Genomic DNA, 21,618 nt, shown 5'->3' on the forward strand with positions numbered 1-21,618 from the left:
CTCATATCCTTCTGAATGTAATGTCCACTGATGCCCCACAATAATGGTCTGAACATGCTGGCAGTTTTAGCTCTCTCTTCTTATACCCCGCACCATGTACTGTCCACTGATGCCCCATAATAACAGTCTAAACATGCTGGGAGTTGTAGTTCTCTCCTTTTATACTTCTCTTCTCCTTATATTTCTCTCCCTTTAATGGCCACTTATGCCCCATAATAATAGTCTGGATATGCTAGGAGTTGTAGTTCTCTCCTTATATTTCTCTCCCTTTAATAGCCACTTATGCCCCATAATAACAGTCTGGATATGCTAGGAGTTGTAGTTCTCTCCTTATATTTCTCCCCCTTTAATGGCCACTGATGCACCATAATAACCGCCTGTTAGAAGCCACCTTGTCGGTAGCAGATGGGCCAGACATATTTTTGATAAAAAATAAATAAAAATGTGTGCAAAGAGCTTAAGTTAAGCGGTTGTCTCATCATGGATAATGGGAGCATATCGCTAGAATATGCCCCCATTGTCTTATAGGTGTGGGTCCCAGTGGCTATATCGAGAATGGAGCCCCACAAGTGAAGGAGGGCGCATTGCTTGAGAGAACAATGCACTGTTTTTCTATTGTATTTTTTATGGTCTGCTATTGTGATATTTAACAAAACAAGAGCAAATAACATAGACACATAAGGAGATTATGTTACGTTTTGATGGTTTTTCTTTTTTTTTTTTTGGGATTCTGGCTTTAGTTCCCCTTTAAAGGGAAGTGAATGGTTGCTGAGCTAAAGCTCTATTGGACTGGCTAGAAACTGAATTTCGTTATTTTTTATGCCCAGATTTTCACTTGATTAAATTTCTAATGAGATTTTGCTCTATATAGTGATTTTTTTCTCTCTGGCTTACATGTGCTCATATTTATATAATCAACGCTAATAGTTTTTTTGTATCCTTTTAAGATAAGGCTACTTTCACACGACTTTTTTTTGCGGATCCAGTCATGGATATGCAAAAACGCTTCCGTTACAATAATACAACCGCATGTATCCATCATGAACGGATCAGGTTGTATTATGTCTTCTATAGCCAAGACAGATCCGTCATGAACGCTATTAAAAGTCAATGGGGGACTAATCCATTTTCTATTGTGTCAGAGAAAACAGATCCCGTCCCCATTGACTTACATTGTGTGTCAGGACGAAACTATCTCGCTCCGCATCCCAGGACGGACAGGCAGGCAGCGTTTTGGTGTCAGCCTTCAGAGCGGAATGGAGACTGATCAGAGGCAAACTGATGCATTCTGAGCGGATCCTTTTCCATTCAGAATGCATTAGGGCAAAACTGATCCGTTTTGGACCGCTTGTGATAGCCCATGACGGATCTCACAAACGGAAAGCCAAAACGCGAGTGTGAAAGTAGCCTAAGACATCTGCATCTGTACTCTTTACACTGAATATAGCTCTGACTGAGGGGAACCATTTTTTTTTTTTATAAATCCCTTTTGATTAATTTTCAAAATTTGCAATTGAAGTGTTAAATTTAAGTGTTTTTGAGGCTCATATTGATGACCTACTGTAGAATAGTGGGAAGGCTAACACCCAACAACCCCACAGATCAGCTGTTCCTTAAAGCCTCATGCATGGTAACTAGCACTTTAAATGAATCCATAAGCACAGAGCTGTTCAAAGTGTAGTGGCCATTGCTGGGGTACTATCTCCTAATTCAAATGAATGTAACCCAGCATGGCCACTACCCTTCTCGATCGATTTAAAGTGCTAGATCTAGCATGGGAAGACTGCAGGGAACAGCTGATCATTGGTGGTGCAGGGTGTCTGACCCCCACAGATCGGATATTGATGACCTGTTCTGAGGATAGGAGCCTAGAAAACCGCATTAATGTATAAATTAGAATCACATTTTTAACATATTGTTTTTGTCTTCCTTGCCATTTGGTGGGGTTTTCCACCTACCAGGTGCCATTTATAATGCCGATGTTTTCATATGTGCCATATCAGTTGTGTCCGGCCAGCTATATTAGGCCAGGAGATGGACACATGGACATATATGTGAACTGCACTTCAGTGCACAGTTCCGACGTCTATACACATGCAGCATTTTTCTGTCTGGAGCTATTTGGCATCCACAAAACTATGACATCAGTTCTTGCTTCAGTTCCCCTCTGACATTTTCTGCTTCACGCAGGAGGGGAACTGTACCGGATCGCTGGACATATGTGAAGGGGGCCCAACACAGCAGGACCACCTAATTGTTACACTCCTATGATTTCTAAATGGGTAACATTACTTATAACTAGGTTAAAACAATAAAAAAATATGCAAATAAAAATATGCATATCAAGTCAAACTGTTGGATAAAATGTACCAGACATAACTTCAAATTCTCTAATGATGTTGAAAACCGTAGCAAAGAAATTGAACAAGTTACATTGCTGAATAGACCAGACGTTTTTATTCCTTGGGTCTGTCATAAAGTACATGTTAATAAGATTTTGCATCTGTTGCACCAACAGGAGATCTTATCTGACTTATAGTCGTCATTTCACATTGTTGATCTTTCTACATCAAAGCCAAGCAATCATCCGTCCTATCAATTAGAGAGGAAAAATGCAGGTGTACAATATCTGACTAGACTAATAGATTCTCCGTGTTTGCTGATGTATCAGCGTTATCTCCAATAATCATCACTTTATGAGAAATACATCCCCACGTCCAAAGTAAAGTTGTTTCGGATTGCAAGTAAAACCATTACCTCAATGGGGAAAATATGAGCAGAAGAAAATCCTTAAAACAAGTGGAAAAAGTAGTGCATATAGATTGCTAAACAGTGTTTGTCCCCCAAATCCTCCTCCTCTTTGTTCTTTGTCCAAATTATTGTTTTTGTATATGTTCTTTGTCTCAGTTGTTGTGTGTTTTTTTATTATGATTGCAGTTATTTATTTTTGGCTAAAAATATTATTAAAAATATTGAGCCGTTTTGTCACAAAGGGCTAACTGTTTTTCTAGCTATGTGAATAGTACTTTTTTACTTTTACTTTGTGCCAGTCATCTAATAACCCTCATCTCTAAATTACTAAATGGTCATAAACACTTATTTAAGCCACATTTTTATCAGTAAGATAAGGATTGCGCTATAATGAGTGTTTATAAGGTCAAAGATCAGAAATAAGGAGCAGTCAGGTAAGCTGGCTGACTGAGCAGAGAGAAAATTCAGATCCTTCTACTAGAGAAACTCAGCCCTGTACAGATTATTTTTTTTAAAAATAAAGACCAATTGATAAAAAAATGATTTTTAACTCAAAATGAGTGCAATGCAATAATAATAATAATAATAATAATAATAATAATAATAATAAAAATTGCCCCCAAAGGTGTACGTAGCCTTTAATATCATATATCAATGCATTTCTGCATATTTTTATGGATGGCTGCTCTTACATTTTTATTAGATGTCCCATCCTTTCAGAATATATGTGTCCTCCCAATTATGTCTGTTCAGCAGTGGACATAATTGGTCCAATCCATGACCGAAACCCTATCCTGTAGGGGCTATTCACACGACTCTGGTTTCGGTCTGCGTGTAATCCGTGAAAAATGCTGAATAAAATGCATATGGCACACCATGTGCTTTCCACATCTGTATGTTTGTTCCGCTGCCCCGTAAAAGAAGAAAGAACATGTGATATTCTTGTCCATTTAGCGGACAAGAATAAATATTGTTCCAATGGGATCCACGAAAAGTGTGGGATGCACATGGGCCACATCCGTATAATACGGATCTGTGATTTGCAGACCACAAAAGGGATACGGTTGTGTGAATAGCCCTTATACTCATTCAGAGAGAAGAAACCCAACAAGATGTGAAGAAGGTCTTAAATAAAAGAGATAAAAAAATACACCATCTTCAAAAACTATCCAAATAGCAGACGCCTAAGCTATTGCACCAACTACCAAAATCCATGAAAACTCACTGACAAACATATTTTTTTAAAAAATATTGCACCAAGAAGGAAACCAAGAAGGAGTTGTTGGAATCAAATAAAACGTTCTATGTGTGAATGTAATAAAGGTTTATGTAAGTATTGTAATGTTAGAATCGGAAGGATAAATTTATTGGGTAAAGCAGTGCAATTGAAAGGAGGCTGTAGGGACCCTGTTGGGCCACCTCTAGCCTGGATACAATATGGTCGGGGCATGGAGGCATACAGGTTCCTTATGGTATCCTGTGGCACATTTGACCACAGATGTTGCAGTTGGCCCTGTAGATCCTGCACATCAGTAGATTGCAGTAGCTGGCATCCCTGCTGGTCCCATAAATGCTCAACTGGCAATAAATCTGGTAACTGGGCATTTGGGGGTGAGCAAATCGTGCTTCAGATCCAAGATCCGAAGTCAATTCATTCCCCAACTTAGTTTTAATGCTGTACGCTACCCTACTGGGCAGGTCAAAGAAGTGTCACAGTCTGGCAGAGGGGGAACTAACTCTGCTTAGGGAGAGAGCACCTTAATCTTAATCTGGCAGAGACATTCCTGGGAAACCCTTGCTATGTGTGAAGGAGCATTATCCTACTGAAAAATGCCAATTGGAAGCCCTGCCATGAGAGGTAACACATGTGGTCCCAGGATGCCCTGCACATGTTGCTGAGCTGTTAGTATCCCTCGTATCACTACTTGGGCTGACTGACTGTTGTATGTGATGGCTTCATAGATCATCACACCAGCAGTTGGGGCAGTGTGTCACCCCACAGCAAACGCAGAACTGAAGTGCGGATTGCATGTTTTTCAGCAATGTGACATTACTGTCTGAATGGGTTTTTTGTCCATGAGTGTACTTTTTATTAGTTTTTATTTCTATTATTCATGTGAAAATGGTTTCTTATGGAAGCAGTTATAAAAAAAGCATGAACTCATTATTGTTACATAAACACTGAAGAAGAAACCATTCTGCTGTTGTGGGTCTCCTGGAAGAAGTAGTTGGCCCCATTCTTTTCCCACATGAATTATGATATGTGAGCCTACACACAGCTCTGTCTCTACTTGGACATTAAAAATGAGTGATGGGAAGTGTTGTGTTAGAGCAACATCAGGAGGATGCTTTGATCCAGTAGGTTGAGGAACTACATCAATCTTCCCATTCAATGGTGAGCCATATAATTACAATAACAAATGAACATACGTGTGCTGTAGGGATGGGACTGAATGGTATTGGTTGGTCCTTTTAGGCATTGGTGACCCAAACATAATTCTGCATTGCATGGTCTTGAACCAATACCCCAGTCTGATTCATGTTCAGCTGCTATCATTAAACCGCCTTTCTACCTATACTACTATCATAATCTAGGACTATTTCCATTTTAAGAGGATAATGATGGTAGCAGTTATAAATTGTGAATGTTGAAAAAGACTGTGAAGTTTAAGCAAGTGATGACTTTATATTTGCATATGCAGTAGCATAGTAGTAATAGTAGGAGTAGGAGTATACTTTGTATGTATTTCCAAAATATGTCTGTGGGTGGCACTGTTTAGTTAAATATGCCCTGACTCAGCAGATGGAATTAGCTTTCCCCTCTGAGGGAGTAGCTATCTAGTTAATATTGCATCAGTTACTTCAGTTTAGCTCTGTTGGTGAAAAGGGCGGATGCTAGCCCAGCTCCAGGAGAAACATCATTCCTGCTGAGAGAACGCTGAAGGAGACTTTCATAGGCTGTCTAGGAACAACGTGTGTGTTAATAAGGTACTCACTGTTTATGGCCAATAGATACTTTGCAGCTTGTGGAAGGATTAACAGTTAACTGCACTTTTTCACACTTATATAATGTTTTGGCCATTTGACAATCTGCATCCCTCAGTCTGGGGATTGCAGAGCTGATTTTTGCATGAGGACCATTTGTATTTTTTGGCACCTACCACACTTTCTTGCAATGTTTATGGATGGTTTGCAGTCTGGGATGCCTAATACACTTTTGAGAGTTTTGGAAAAGTTGCAAAGTATTTATATTTACAGATGCCTATGCAGGCGTTGAACCTATCTTGTCCCAGGTGAAAATTTAATACTTCACTTTTATTGTTATTTAGGTTAAAATATGTGCTTTATACCTTTATTCAATTTTACTTAATGAACCAAATAATGTAAAAAGATAAAAAATACAGTAAACACTCAGTCCAAAGGGGCTTAATGAGGTATTTGCATTTACCGCTTTCCTGTGAAAATGGAGGGAGAGGATGTAGGTGGCAATAAATTATTAGATAGTTCTAGTTATCTTTACTTTACATTGCTCAAGTGTCAGTTGACATCTATGTATATAGAACCAAAATTTTGAGCACCCTATCTACAGATCATGTTGTTTTGAAAATAGAGGTTTTTCCACCTTACCAATTAGACTAAGAATGTATATTAGTTTGGTAGTTGACCTCATCATGGGGGTGTGGTTACAGTCGCAGGCAGATGACAGGTACTCATTGTACTGGGTGCAAAGTCTGTCAATCACATTACCCCCTATATAAACTTTCAGTCTGATAGGGTATTCATTGCTGCCCAAATCCCCTGAAGAAGCCAGTTATCTGGTGAAACATGTTGGGGGGCAGATTTAGTTTTTAAATCAGCGATCCACTCCACTGTCAGTTAGTTAGCAGTAGTCCGGACGGCCTACTTATCAAAGCTAGAGTAGTTTAGCAGTGTGATACGGTATTCAAACCGTGAATGTTATATACGCAGTGTGCACCACCAAAGGGATAGACAGAGGTCAGCTAACATATGGTATCATCCATGTGCTGTATTAGAAGTGGGAAGAGTGAGTTCAGCTCCCACAACTTAGCCTAGATGAAGGTGTCCCTGCAAGCGACATGGAGGCAGCCAACTGCCTATAAGTGACAGGGGTGAGAGATAGCGCACGTGCTCTCCCTCCTGACTCACTGAGCATCATTTGACCACGCAGTGGAGTGTTTACTGTATTTTTAATCTTTTTCCATTATTTGGTTCATTAAGTAAAATTGAATAAAGGTATAAAGCACGTATTTTAACCTAAATAACAATAAAAGTGAAGTATTAAATTTTCACCTGGGACAAGATAGGTTCAACGCCTGCATAGGCATCTATAAATAAACTATTTGATAAACCTTACCCAGGGTATGTCTCAAATATGAATAAAGTGTTTAGAAGGAACTCAGGCACTTCTACTCCTATTATCATCATTGTTGCCGTTTGTCTATATACCGCTATAGGGAAGATATTGCTCTGTGACTTACTGTCACAACCAGACAGCTGAGAAGCTCTGACAGAGGCCTTTCAGAACCTTCCCCTTGAGTTTCTTTGTTGTGGTATTCAGTTACTCATCTCGTTAGCCTCTCTCAGCTGTCATGTGTTGGACTAATAGCTTCCCTTTAAATTCCTCCCCAGAATGCTTTTCTGGGCGGCCTATACTTCTTCCTGGAGTGTGTGTGCATGCTCATCTGGTTCTCCTCTCTTCTACAAAGTTAAGTGTGGAACATTTATCTGTTATTTTCTGTTTGCTGGATCCCAGGTGACCCTGACTCCCTCCGTATCTTGTGTAGGGAGCCGGTGGTCGTGTCCCCTCACTATTGTAGGGTGCTCAGGGGTTATTAGTCAAGGTACGTGGATATGCAAACCTCCACCATTCGGATCTTTGCATAGGCTGAGCAGCCAGGGAGAGTGCCAGGTCTTCTGCAGGGGTCTCCCTTTTGTTCCTTAGCTTTTGGATCCAGCGACTCATTTATGCATGTTGTTTTGCCTTGTTTCCTGTACACCGTCCGTGACATTATAGGCCGCCTTAACCGTCTCAAGCATGGATCCGGTTTCACTTTTGGCTGAACGCCTTCACGGTCTTTCATTGGAGGTAGCTGATCTCCGCAGGACTTTTTCTCAGCTTCAAGTGACCGGTTCAGCTGGCGTTCATGGAGTTTGTTCTGAGCCTAAGATCTCGCTCCCGGATACGTTTTCCGGGGGTAGTGAGAATTTTGTGCGTTTTAGAGAGGCTTGCAAACTCCATTTTCGCCTTCTTGCCCATTCCTCTGGTGATGAGGAACGGAGGGTGGGGATCATTATATCGCTGCTCAGGGGTAACGCTCAGTCCTGGGCCTTTTCGCTGCCGGAGGGGGCACGGCCCCTCCGTTCAGTGGATGAATTCTTTTTAGCCCTGGGTCAGATATATGATGATTCGGATCGTATTGCTCTGGCTGAGTCTAGACTACGTCTATTATGCAAGGGTAAACAATCCGCAGAGATATACTGCTCAGAATTTCGGAGATGGGCAGCTGATACTGGTTGGAATGATGCTGCACTCCGAAGTCAATTTTCCCATGGTCTTTCAGAGGGATTGAAAGATGCATTTGCCTTTTATGAAAGGCCTATTTCTTTGGACTCTGCTATGTCTCAGGCCGTTCGTATTGACAGGCGTCTTAAAGAGAGAGGAGAGATCTCTCCTTCCTGTCATACTCGGTCCCAGGACTGTGCAGCGGTCCCATTCTCTGCGCAGGGGTCTCAGTCGCTGTCAGCCCCTTCTGAGCAGGAGCCCATGCAGCTGGGGTTGATTGCTTCTGACAATAGAAGATTCAGCCCGCATGGGAGGGTTTGTTTTTGTTGTGGAGGTATTATTCATTTGGCAAATATTTGTCCTTCTAGGAGATTCAGGCAGTTCTCTGGGAATAATAAAGAAACAAAGAGGAAAAAATCTTTAAAAAATGTTCCGTCTGTTACTATTGGCAGGGTTGAGGCGGAAATTGAAGGTTTTCCGTTTGCTTGCAGTTCCCGTTTTGTCCTGCTGGCTAGGGTGGCGCTAGAGAGCAAGAACATTTTTTGTGAGATTTTTGTGGATAGTGGAGCAGCGGTCAATCTCATTGATAATCAATTTGCGATAACTCATGGTTTCCAGGTGTGCACTTTGGGAAAGGATATTCCTATTTTTGCTATCGATTCCGCTCCACTTTCTCAGAAATCATTAAAGGGCATAGTTCACAATATCCGTTTAATTGTGAGTGATGCTCATGTTGAGGATGTGTCATGTTTCGTCCTTAGCGGTTTGCCTACCCCTCTGGTGTTGGGGCTGCCCTGGCTCACTAAGCATAACCCCACCATTGATTGGCAAGCGAGGCAAATAAATGGTTGGAGTGACTTTTGCAGAGAGAATTGCCTCATGACATCTGTTTCTGAGGTTGCTACTAAGACTGTACCATCTTTTCTCTCTGAATTTTCGGATGTCTTCTCTGAGAGTGGAGTTCAGGATTTGCCCCCGCACAGGGAGTACGATTGCCCTATTAATCTCATCCCAGACGCCAAGCTGCCTAAATCTCGTTTATACAATCTTTCCCAACCTGAGAGGATCGCTATGCATGCTTATATCTCTGAGAGTCTGAGAAAAGGACACATACGACCCTCGAAGTCACCTGTTTCTGCTGGTTTTTTCTTTGTTAAGAAAAAAGATGGTTCTTTAAGACCTTGTCTGGATTTCAGGGAGCTGAACAGTATCACAATTCGTGACCCTTATCAGCTTCCTCTGATCCCGGACCTGTTTAACCAGGTTGTTGGGGCTAAAGTCTTTTCCAAATTAGATCTAAGAGGGGCATACAACCTGGTCAGGGTCAGAGAAGGGGACGAATGGAAGACGGCCTTCAATACCCCTGAGGGCCATTTTGAAAATTTGGTTATGCCTTTTGGTTTGATGAATGCCCCAGCCGTTTTTCAGCATTTCGTGAACAGCATTTTTTATCATTTGATGGGAAAATTTGTATTGGTGTATTTGGATGACATTTTGATTTTTTCTCCCGATTTCAAAACTCATAAGGAACATTTACGTCAGGTCTTGCTCATCCTGCGGGAGAATAAATTATATGCGAAACTGGAAAAATGTGTGTTTGCGGTTCCAGAAATTCAATTTCTGGGGTTTCTTCTCTCCGCTTCTGGTTTTCGCATGGACCCCGAGAAGGTCCGCGCTGTGCTTGAGTGGGAGCTTCCTGAGAATCAGAAGGCGCTGATGCGTTTTTTGGGCTTTGCCAATTATTACAGGAAGTTTATTTTGAATTATTCCTCTATTGTTAAACCACTCACTGATATGACCAGAAAGGGGGTAGATTTTTCTTCTTGGTCAGTAGAGGCGCGTAAGGCTTTTTCTGATATCAAGGAGAGTTTTGCTTCCGCTCCCATCTTGGTGCAACCTGATGTTTCTTTACCCTTCATAGTTGAGGTTGATGCTTCTGAGGTGGGTGTGGGGGCGGTCTTGTCTCAGGGTTCCTCTCCTGCCAATTGGCGACCATGTGCCTTTTTCTCAAGAAAACTCTCCTCCGCAGAGAGAAATTACGATGTGGGAGATAGGGAATTGTTGGCCATCAAGTTGGCTTTTGAGGAATGGCGCCATTGGCTAGAGGGAGCCAGACACCCTATTACCGTATTTACTGACCATAAAAATCTGGCTTACTTGGAGTCAGCCAAGCGTCTGAACCCGAGACAGGCCAGATGGTCTTTGTTCTTTTCTAGGTTTAATTTTGTTGTCACGTTTCGCCCTGAAGTTAAGAATGTGAAGGCAGATGCCCTGTCACGTTGTTTTCCGGGAGGCGGGAATTTTGAAGACCCGGGTCCCATTTTGGCTGAAGGTGTGGTGGTCTCGGCTCTTTTTCCTGAATTGGAGGCAGAGGTGCAGGCAGCCCAGTCAGAGGCTCCTGATCTTTGTCCTCCTGGGAGGTTGTTTGTGCCTCTCGCTTTAAGACACAAGATTTTTAAAGAACACCACGATACGGTCCTTGCTGGGCACCCGGGGGTAAGAGCCACACTGGATCTCATCGCTCGGAGATTCTGGTGGCCTGCGCTTCGTAAGTCGGTTGAGGGTTTTGTGGCAGCCTGCGAGACTTGCGCTCGTGCCAAAGTCCCTCATTCACGGCCATCAGGTCCTCTCCTTCCCTTACCCATTCCTTCCCATCCTTGGACACATCTGTCCATGGACTTCATAACGGACCTGCCTCGTTCCTCGGGGAAGACTGTGATTCTGGTGGTGGTGGACCGTTTTAGCAAAATGGTGCATTTCATCCCTTTTCCTGGTTTGCCCAATGCTAAGACGCTGGCGCAGGCATTTATTGATCACATTGTCAAATTGCACGGTATTCCTTCAGACATAGTCTCTGATAGGGGCACGCAGTTTGTTTTCAGATTCTGGAAGGCTTTCTGTTCTCGCTTGGGGGTTCGGTTGTCATTCTCTTCTGCTTTCCACCCACAGTCGAATGGCCAGACAGAGCGCGTCAATCAGAATCTGGAGACATATCTGCGCTGTTTTGTGGCGGAGAATCAAGAGGATTGGTGTTCTTTTTTGTCCCTTGCTGAGTTTGCTTTAAATAACCGTCGTCAGGAGTCCTCTGATAAGTCACCATTTTTTGGTGCATATGGGTTTCATCCGCAGTTTGGGACTTTCTCGGGAGAGGGGTCTTCTGGTCTACCTGATGAGGACAGATTCTCCTCGTCTTTGTCATCTATTTGGCAAAAGATTCAGGATAATCTAAAGAGCATGAGTGAGAGATATAAGCGTGTGGCAGATAAAAGACGTGTGCTTGGTCCGGACCTGAATGTTGGTGATCTGGTGTGGTTGTCTACCAAGAATATCAAATTGAAGGTTCCCTCCTGGAAGTTGGGTCCTAGGTTTATTGGGCCTTACAAAATCCTGTCTGTCATCAATCCTGTTGCATACCGTCTTGATCTTCCTCAGACTTGGAAGATCCATAATGTTTTTCATAAGTCCTTATTGAAACCTTATGTTCAACCCATTGTACCCTCGCCTTTGCCTCCTCCTCCGATTATGGTTGATGGGAATTTTGAATTTCAGGTCTCTAGGATTGTGGATTCTCGTCTTGTCCGCGGTTCTCTTCAGTACCTTGTTCATTGGGAGGGGTATGGTCCTGAGGAGAGGATGTGGGTCCCAGTGACGGACATTAAGGCCTCTCGTCTTATCAGGGCTTTCCATAGGTCCCATCCTGAGAAGGTGGGTTCTGAGTGTCCGGAGTCCACTCGTAGAGGGAGGGGTACTGTCACAACCAGACAGCTGAGAAGCTCTGACAGAGGCCTTTCAGAACTTCCCCCTTGAGTTTCTTTGTTGTGGTATTCAGTTACTCATCTCGTTAGCCTCTCTCAGCTGTCATGTGTTGGACTAATTGCTTCCCTTTAAATTCCTCCCCAGAATGCTTTTCTGGGCGGCCTATACTTCTTCCTGGAGTGTGTGTGCATGCTCATCTGGTTCTCCTCTCTTCTACAAAGTTAAGTGTGGAACATTTATCTGTTATTTTCTGTTTGCTGGATCCCAGGTGACCCTGACTCCCTCCGTATCTTGTGTAGGGAGCCGGTGGTCGTGTCCCCTCACTATTGTAGGGTGCTCAGGGGTTATTAGTCAAGGTACGTGGATATGCAAACCTCCACCATTCGGATCTTTGCATAGGCTGAGCAGCCAGGGAAAGTGCCAGGTCTTCTGCAGGGGTCTCCCTTTTGCTCCTTAGCTTTTGGATCCAGCGACTCATTTATGCATGTTGTTTTGCCTTGTTTCCTGTACACCGTCCGTGACACTTACCTTGGATTTGTACCTTGATATCATAGAATATACTACAGTCCAACTCTTGTTCTGCACTTTGGTAAAGAAATACTTGTTCATTTCCTACTATTCATCTTGTTAAACACCTACATCTTCTGCCTTGCATCCACACCAAACTCACAACACCAAGGGCACCCCACGACCATCAGGCACGAGCCTCCACTTTAGAGTGTGCCCCAAGGGAGGAAAGGGTTCACCCTCCTATTACTTCCCTGGCCCTAGGGAGCATTGTTGTGAGGACTGCCACTGTAATTAATATTTGTAGCCGGAGCCAATGCCACTCTCATCCTCCTCTCTGCTTCTCCTGGGCTTGAGGCACATACATCTTCCATTGTCTGTCATAAAAAAATGTGAACTGTATAGTATATATTTTTCTTTTGGTATTCATTTTCGTTATTAAGTTCAGTTACGGTTAGGATAGCAGGATACCAACATACCTTGGACAAGCATATGTCAAAGGAACATTCCTTTAATGCACTTCTGGCCATTATATGGGCACATTAGGCAATACATCAGGAGACTTTCCTGCCATAAGTCGAGAGGGCACCATAACCACAGTGTGAATCAAACTTTAACCCAAATTCATCCCTGCTATGTTAGTAATATTTTTCCCATCCTGCAGTCATTAGGTGGTGAAATCGAACCTCCAGTGCAGCATCACCTGAGCTATTCATGAAGGTAGGGTACAATATTAATTGGGTATGATTTGCTAGTGCTGAAATCTAAGCTCAAAGAGTTGGGTACGATGAATTTAGGCATAGCTGCATTGCAGACCTCTAGCTTACAATGACTTTTTCAGAACATTAACTATTCATTTTGATGAAATGCAAAGTTATCCATGAACGACTTGTGCAAAGGGAAATATTTACATGATAACAGAGAATTATTCATCTGACTTAGTAATACTGTTTAGCAAAAACCCATATGTAGCTGATCTCGTCAAAAGAGAACAAGTAGTGTTGGGCGAGCATGCTCAGCCGAACACCATTTTGACTCGAGTCTCCTCCCGGCACGTTAGTTGGCTGCTGCGCAGCCAAAAAGCGTGCGGAGTAGTACTGGCACTCACTGTAATGCCAACGCCATGTTGGTTACTGGCATACAGTGATTGGCTGCCCCCGGAACGCGTCATCGGGTGCTCTATAACACCCGATGACACGTGGTTTGGCTCAGTCTTAGTCAGGGAGAGCTGTAGCAGAAGGGAGAGATAGTGTAGGGACAGGAATAGTTATTTTTTTTGGGCAGGGTTTAGTCTTGAAAGGTGTTAGAGACCCAAAAGTCCTTTTAAAGACTATTGTTTTTTCTGGCTGCAATATATATTATAAGCGCAACCTACACTAATTTGCATGCAATTGTTTGTCCGCTGCTGACAGTGACACAACCTCTGCTACATCTGTTGTGTTACATTTGCGCATCCTTAATATCTGTGACATTCAGTTTAATTTTTTTGCTGCTGGTGACAGTGACATTACCTGCGCTACATCTCCTGTATAACGTTTGCGTATCCTAAATATCTGTGACATTCAGTCTAATTTATTTGCACATACACTTACAAAACCTGCGCTTCTGTACGTGTGACATACTTGCAAGCATATATACCATTTAATATTCTCAAGGCGAGCAGTAAGGGACGGGGAAGTGGGCGTGCTGCTGATGGTGCACGCAGAGGCTGTGGCTCTGGGCGCGGTGAAACTGTGCCTGCTGCCAGAGCACAAGAAACACACTCATCCACTATGCCTAGCTTCATGTCCCAGTTTACAGGGCGGCGCAGGACACCACTCTCGAAGTCAGACCAGTGTGACCAGGTGGTTGGTTGGATTGCAACAGATAATGCTTCTAGTCGGTTAAGCATCACCCTGTCTTCCACAAAGTCCAGTCTCAGTAGCCAAGAGTCTGGTCAACAGAATCCTCACCCTGATCTTCCTTTCTCCCACCATAGAGAGTCTTGGCAAACAAGTGATTCCACACCCCACACTCAGATAATTAGAGGAACTCTTTTAATCGCCATTCCTTGATTTTGCTCTCTCGCCAAGCCCGCTTGAAAGGAGACATGAAAAGATCTTATGCAGCGATTCCCAAACTCTTGAGCATCCACAGTCAGAAAAAGTTGACAGTGGGGAACGGCAATTAGTGTTAGGTAGATGATGATGGTGAGACACAGTTGCCAATAAGTCAATGGCAATTAGTGTCTCAAGAGGTTCATGATGAGGATGAGACACAGTTGTCAATAAGTAAGGTTCTTGTTAGGTCAACAAGTCAGGAGGATGACCAGAGGAAGTGAAAGAGGAGGTGGTGGATGATAAAATCACTAACCCAACTTGGGAAGGTGGCAAGCCGAGTGAGGACAGCAGTACAGAAGGGGAGGGATCCGCAGCACTGCAACAGTCTGGAAGAGGCAGTGGGGTGGCAAAAGAGAAAAGGCGGGACACACCAAATAGGCCCGCAACTGTTCCCCGGAGCACCCCCCTTGCAGCAATCTCCCTTGCCAAGGGGTAGGTGTTCCACAGTCTGGTGCTTTTTTGAGTAAAGTGTAGACGATAAAAGAATTGTCATTTGCAACTTGTGCCGTACCAAAATGAGCAGGCGTGTGAACACTAGCAACTTTACCACCACCAGCATGATCTGCCACATGGCATCAAAGCACTGTAATAGGTGGACCGAACGCCTGGGTCAACAATAAGTTTCTGCGGGTCACATCACTGCCTCCTCTTCCCCGTGTTACGTTCGGGATAATCCCCTATCCAAGACGCAGGCCCGGATGCCTCCCGCCCTGCACCTGGACCTTCGCAAGCACCATCATCTAGCACATCCACTTCTGTGTCCCAGCGCAGCGTACAGATGCCAATACCTCAGGCCTTTGAACGAAAGCGCAAATACCCAGTCACCCATCCACAGGCCATAGCACTAAATGCGCACCTTTCCAAATTGCTGTCCGTATTTCCGTTCCGCAAAAAAATAGAACATGTCATTTAGGCTTGTGGACACTGAGGCTTTTTCGCAGCCTGATGGCAGTGGCCATTCCTCGTTACTCAGTCCCCAGCCGCCACTATTTTTCCCGGTGTGCCGTCCCCGCCTTACACCAGCATGTGTCTCATAACATCAACCATGCCCTGACCAACGCAGTTATTGGGAAGGTCCACTTAACGACTGACAAATAAACAAGTGCTTTTGGCAAGGGACGCTACATTTCTCTGATGGCACACTGGGTGAATGTTGTGAAGGTCGGGAGCGAGTCGTACCCTGGGATGGCACAGGTTCTAACAATGCCAAGGATTGCAGGCCCTACTTCCATCAGGATTTCTGCCACCACCTACATTAGTGGCTGCAACCCCCCCTTTTCCTCCTCCACCTCCTCCTCCACTTCCACCTCTGAATTCTCATCTTGCAGCACCAGTCAGCCATCAGTCAGCAGGGCCGTTTTTGCCACAGGGCAAAAGGGGCAGCTGCCCCGGGCCCAGTTGCTCCTGGGGGCCCAAGGGAGCTCCGTTTCCTGACTCCTATTCACTAGTCCAGGGGCGTTGCTAGGTTAAAACATTCGGGGCCTGGGATGTTTTGTCCCATGCCCCGAATGTCCTGCCTGCCTGCTAGATACAACTGTATTGCCGTACACAGAACGGCAATACAATTGAATCTTACACTGGGAAGAGCTGAAGGACCTGCGGTGACATCATAGGTCATGTGATCAGCAAAACAGGCTGTGATAGGATGACCTGGATGATGTCACCATCATGTGACCAGTGCAGGATTGGACCAGAGTGAAGAGGAGGAGCCTAATGCAGGACTGGAGAGGTAAGTGAAGGGAGAGGCAGAGCAATGCTGGGAGTTGTAGTTATTTAACTGGGATGAATGTTAGGGCTGAAGGGAGGGATGTTATTGACATAGAACTGTGTGCTTGAGGTGGCTGGGTGAGGAAGTGATGTTATTTACATGGGACTGTATTTTGAAAGTGGATTGTGGGGGGGAATGATGTTTATGTACATGGGACTTAAAGAGGACCTTTCACCTAAAAAAAAAAAGTAAACTAAGACTATAGCGTTACTTACATGCCCCCATGATTTCTTGAACGTTAATTCTTTTTTCATTCTGTGCCCCCGTTTGTCCGCTATGCCCCCCGGAATAATTCCCGCCGTCTATGCTAATGAGCCAGCCTCAAATGGGCTGGCTTTAAAAGTTCTCCCGGTCGTGATAGACGAAATCGCTCCAGTTCTCTGAAGTCTCGCGAGAACTGGAGCGTCTTCTCCCTGGCTAAGAGCGGAGCGCGCTGATTGGATGCGCTCCATGCCAGGGAGAAGATGGAAGGCACGACCGGGAGAACTTTTAAAGCCAGCCCATTTGAGGCTGGCTCATTAGCATAGACGGCGGGAATTATTCCGGGGGGCATAGCGGACAAACGGGGGCACAGAATGAAAAAATAATTAACGTTCAAGAAATCATGGGGGCATGTAAGTAACGCTATAGTCTTAGTTTACATTTTTTTTTTAGGTGAAAGGTCCTCTTTAATGTTTAGGCTACGTTCACACTGGCGTTTCTGGGTCCGCTTGTGAGATCCGTTTCAAGGCTCTCACAAGCAGCCCCAAATGCATCAGTTTAACCCCAATGCATTCTGAATGGATGCGGATCCATTCATAATGCATTTGTTCGGCTCCGTACGGTCCCCCGTTCCGTTTTGGAGGCGGACCACAAAATGCTGCAGGCAGCGCTTTTGTGTCCGCATGGCCTTGCGGAGCCAAACGGATCTGTCCTGACTTACAATGTAAGTCAATGGGGACGGATCCCATTGCATTGACATAAAAGAACAAATGCTGCAGAGCTGTGGCAGGGTATAAGGGTCCAGACTGAGCTGTGGCTCTCGCCACTCAACCTAGAACCAGGCATGGTTGTGTCTGATAATGGCCTTAACTTGTTGGCGGCTTTGGAGCTGTTCAATAAGGGCTTATGCACACTTATTCCGTGTCCGTTCTGGTTTTTTTTTGCGGAACCTATGCAGAACCATTCATTTCAATGGGTCTGCAAAAAAAAGGAAGTTACTCCTTGTGCATTCCATTTCCATATGTCCGTATTTCCGTTCCGCAAAAAAATAGAACATGTCCTATTATTGTCCGCATTACGGACAAGGATAGCACTCTTCTATTAGAGGCCAGCTGTTCCGTTCCACAAAATACGGAATGCACATGGACGTCATCCGTATTTTTTGCGGATCCATTTTTTGCGGACCGAAAAATACATACGGTCGTGTGCATGAGCCCTAAGGTGGGGGTCTAATTAACAGGATATGCTATAAATGTTTAAGTGGTGCAGGTCCAACCTTTGAGACCTGTTCTTATGTCAAGAACAGGGCCCCGCCATGACTGGTGACTGGATAATTCACTTCTCATACATGGCATCATCTACATTCCCTAGTACAGGACTTTCAAAATTAGCCCATTAAGTGGGCTTGGCTATTATAACTTATAGGTCCGTTGACAACAAATTGAGAAAGCTACGTGTGGGCGATGTGCTTTGCTTTCATAGTGGGTTTCGATTCTTGAAATAGTAGTTGGTCCCAGAGATATTACCCACACACCTATCAGAAATGTATGTGTATCCTTTCCATATGCCATAAATATCCAGAAGGGAATATGTCTTCAAATACTTCAAAAAGCTTAGAATATTTGGGAATTATGATCTATGTAGATGAATACGTTTCACTGAATATAATGCTATTATATCGCCAAGTTAGGACCAAAATCTCCATATGGGGTAGGTTTCCACTTTCCAGAGCAGACAGGATTGCTCTCATTAAAATGGTGATTTTGCCTCAGTTCTTATGTTACAACTGCTTGCCCAGTATGGATTAACAAAACTATTTTTAAGTTAATTGAATCTATTAAAAATAATCTGATCTGGGGTATGAATCAAGCAGGGTTTCCTATGGTTCTTGAAGGTAGGGGAGGTCTTTCCTTGGCCTTCATTCAAAGTTACTTCCTGGCAGCGCTGCTTCAAATGTTGAGTGTAGAGATAAAGGGGTTTTTGAGGGAATTGGTGAATAGATTAGAGGAGACATTTGAAAATGTACTTGAAGTATTGGAATCTGGAGAGTTATGTAAATTATTGTTGAATGAAAGTTGGCTGGCATTAAAAAGATTTTCATTTTTAGTTCCACTCCACTATGGAATATTTATTTAAAAGACTTTTGAACAATGCTAGACAGTTTTTATTGGAGGAAAAGGGGATTGGCTTATTGCACAGAGATTTTATGAAGAAGAAATATTTTTATCCGCATTCCTACCAAACAAATATGACACAGATTATATGGTTGCCTTTTTTATTATTATCAAGTATTTCATGCTTTCACTCATACATAGTAACATAGTATATAAGTGATGAGCGGCAGGGGCTATATTCGAATTCGCATTATTTCACGAATATTTGGGTGAATGTTCGTCATATATTCGCAAATTCAAGATTATTTTCTTGATTGTAAAAAATCTGCAATGTAATATTCGCGTAATGCGCGCGAAATACAGGCGTGGGTCACTTTTACTGCATTCTCCAAGCTGCTAGAAGTTTCCTGAGACTGGAGAAAATGGTTTGGCACTGCAGAACATTAAAAATAGCTTTATATGCAGTTAGAGTGCTCCAATATATTCGTGATTGCGCTGATTGGCACTAATGATGCAAATATTTTGGCGCAATATGTGAAACTTCACATTTTAGCTGGTCTGCATATATGTATGGATAGCAGAACCTATCACACTACCTAACACACTGCACTGGAACAGCTACACTATATCAGGATATAACCTATACTGACTATGTCCCTCTAACTATCTGTCTCTCTCAGAAATTTAAAAAACTGTAGAAAATTGCTGCTGGGGAGGTTCTTATATAGTAAGGGGTAGGCAACTTTCCTATTGGTTGCTAGGGATGTTGCTAAGCTCAGACAGACATTGAAGCCTTCTCATTGGCCCACAAGCAAGAAGGGAGGTTACTGATGAAAAAGTAATCTAGAATATTCAAAATTACGAATATATATCACTATATTCTAAATATTCCCGAATTCTCGAAGTGCCTGCTCCTGATGAAGGGGTCTCTTATACCCTGAAATGCGTAGAGCAAGATACCTTCACCCCACTCTGTGGTTTGAATAAAGACGATTGACAAGAGGCTCGACTGGACTGCTGTCATTCTGTGAGATCTTATAGGCGACCCAGGCGCAGGAGGTGATCTGGTGGGTGTTTTGAGTTTATCCCATCCGGTACCTCCTGGGTGAAGTGAGTTAAAATTGTTTTTAATATATTTATAATATGACATCATAGCCGCTATTTGAGCCTGTGAATATTTATGCTAGTAATTTTAATTTTAAACGCATGAAACTTGAATTTTAATAACTTATCAAAAAGCTAAAATGTTATTTTACATTCCTTATCCAAGGGATGGTGGCGCTGTGTAAAGGGGTGAAAAACATTTGTTTGTTCTACCTTTTGTGCCTATATCTTATCCATTAGGGGACCCCCCTGATGGTTTGTTTCCCCCTGGCAGCCTAATATCCCTCTAATACCAAAAATACGAAAATACATAACACCTTTTTGCCTTGGCTAATACATTTTTAGATCCCTCCTCTGGCGCCCTGCTGGATACTCTCGAACTTAATTTGGGAAGAATAGAGATTAACCCCCCCTTCCTTTTTTATCTCCTTTACCCCACGAATGGAGTCACACAGGGGAGGAACTGCTCCGTGTCCTCCATCAAGAAATCGAATCCTGGCTTTCTCCGTGACCACTCAAAATCGCAACCATGGTGACCGACAATGGGAAGAACATGGTGTTTGCACTGCGTCAAGGAGGGCTGAGCCATGCGCCCTGCATGGCACAAGTGTTCAATTTGGTTGTCAAGCAGTTCCTGAAGTCTTTCACCCATCTGCAAGACATCCTAAAATTGGCCAGGAGACTATGCATGCACTTCAGCCACTCATACACCGCAAAGCACACCCTCCTTGAGCTGCAGAGGCAGAACGGCATCGCACAGCATAGGCTGTTATGCCACTTTTCCACCCGTTGGAATTCCACCCTCCATATGTTGGACCGACTATATGAAAAGAGAAAGGCCATAAATGATTTCTTGATGATCCAAGCGGACAGCGTATTCCCCTGTTTAACTTCGATGTCAGCCAGTGGCAGCTCATGCGTGACACCTGCCGTTTGCTCAGGCCCTTTGAGGAGGCCATGTTATTTCTCAGTCGCCAGGACTACGGGATGAACAACGTCATTACACTGCTTAATGTCCTGGAACAGATGCTGGTAAAGGGGACTGGAGACGTGGGGCCTAGATCTCACAGCCACATGAGCCCTGTGGGGTCTGAACTGGAGGAGGAGAACATTGGAGCACAAGCAGTGTGTACCGAAATGGGTGGTTTTTATACACAGGTGACAGGAAAGGAGGAGCAGTCAGTGAAGCTACAGGGCGATGAGGAAGACACACCGTGGCAGTATGCAGTGGAGATGGAGGCAGGGAGTCCCTCCAAGTCACTTGCACAAATAGGCCGATGCATGCTCACTTGCTCGCGTAGCGACAGCCGAATTGTCAGCATTCGGCAGAGGGATGAATTGTGGCTCTCCACCTTTTTTACACCTGCTGAAAGGGAGGACAAACTGATCTACTATAGAGACACCCTATGTAGTCAGTTTGGCTGCACCATCGTCCATCCTCTCGCAGGTCTGACTGGGTGGGGAAGGGGTAGGAGCAGTTCCAGCTCCATCAGCAGCAACTTAAGACTAGAGTCGCTGATGAGCAGCTTTCTTCACCCGCCTAGTGAAGAAACTACTCACCACCAGCAGCAGCAGCAGCTAGACCTGGAACAGGACCTCAACCAGCAAGTGGTGGCATACTTAGACAGCATCCTGCCACCCGACATGGGCAGCGAAACTGGATTTGTGGCCGCAACTGGCAGAGTTTGCACTGGAAAAACTGTCCTGCCCGGCATGTAATGTGGCATCAGAGCGGGTGTTTAGTGCAGCAGGGGCCATAGTTCCCCCAAGAATAACTCGCCTGTCTACTCAAAA

This window comes from Bufo gargarizans, chromosome 7 (assembly GCF_014858855.1).
Source record: "Bufo gargarizans isolate SCDJY-AF-19 chromosome 7, ASM1485885v1, whole genome shotgun sequence".
Classification (NCBI taxonomy): domain Eukaryota; kingdom Metazoa; phylum Chordata; class Amphibia; order Anura; family Bufonidae; genus Bufo; species Bufo gargarizans.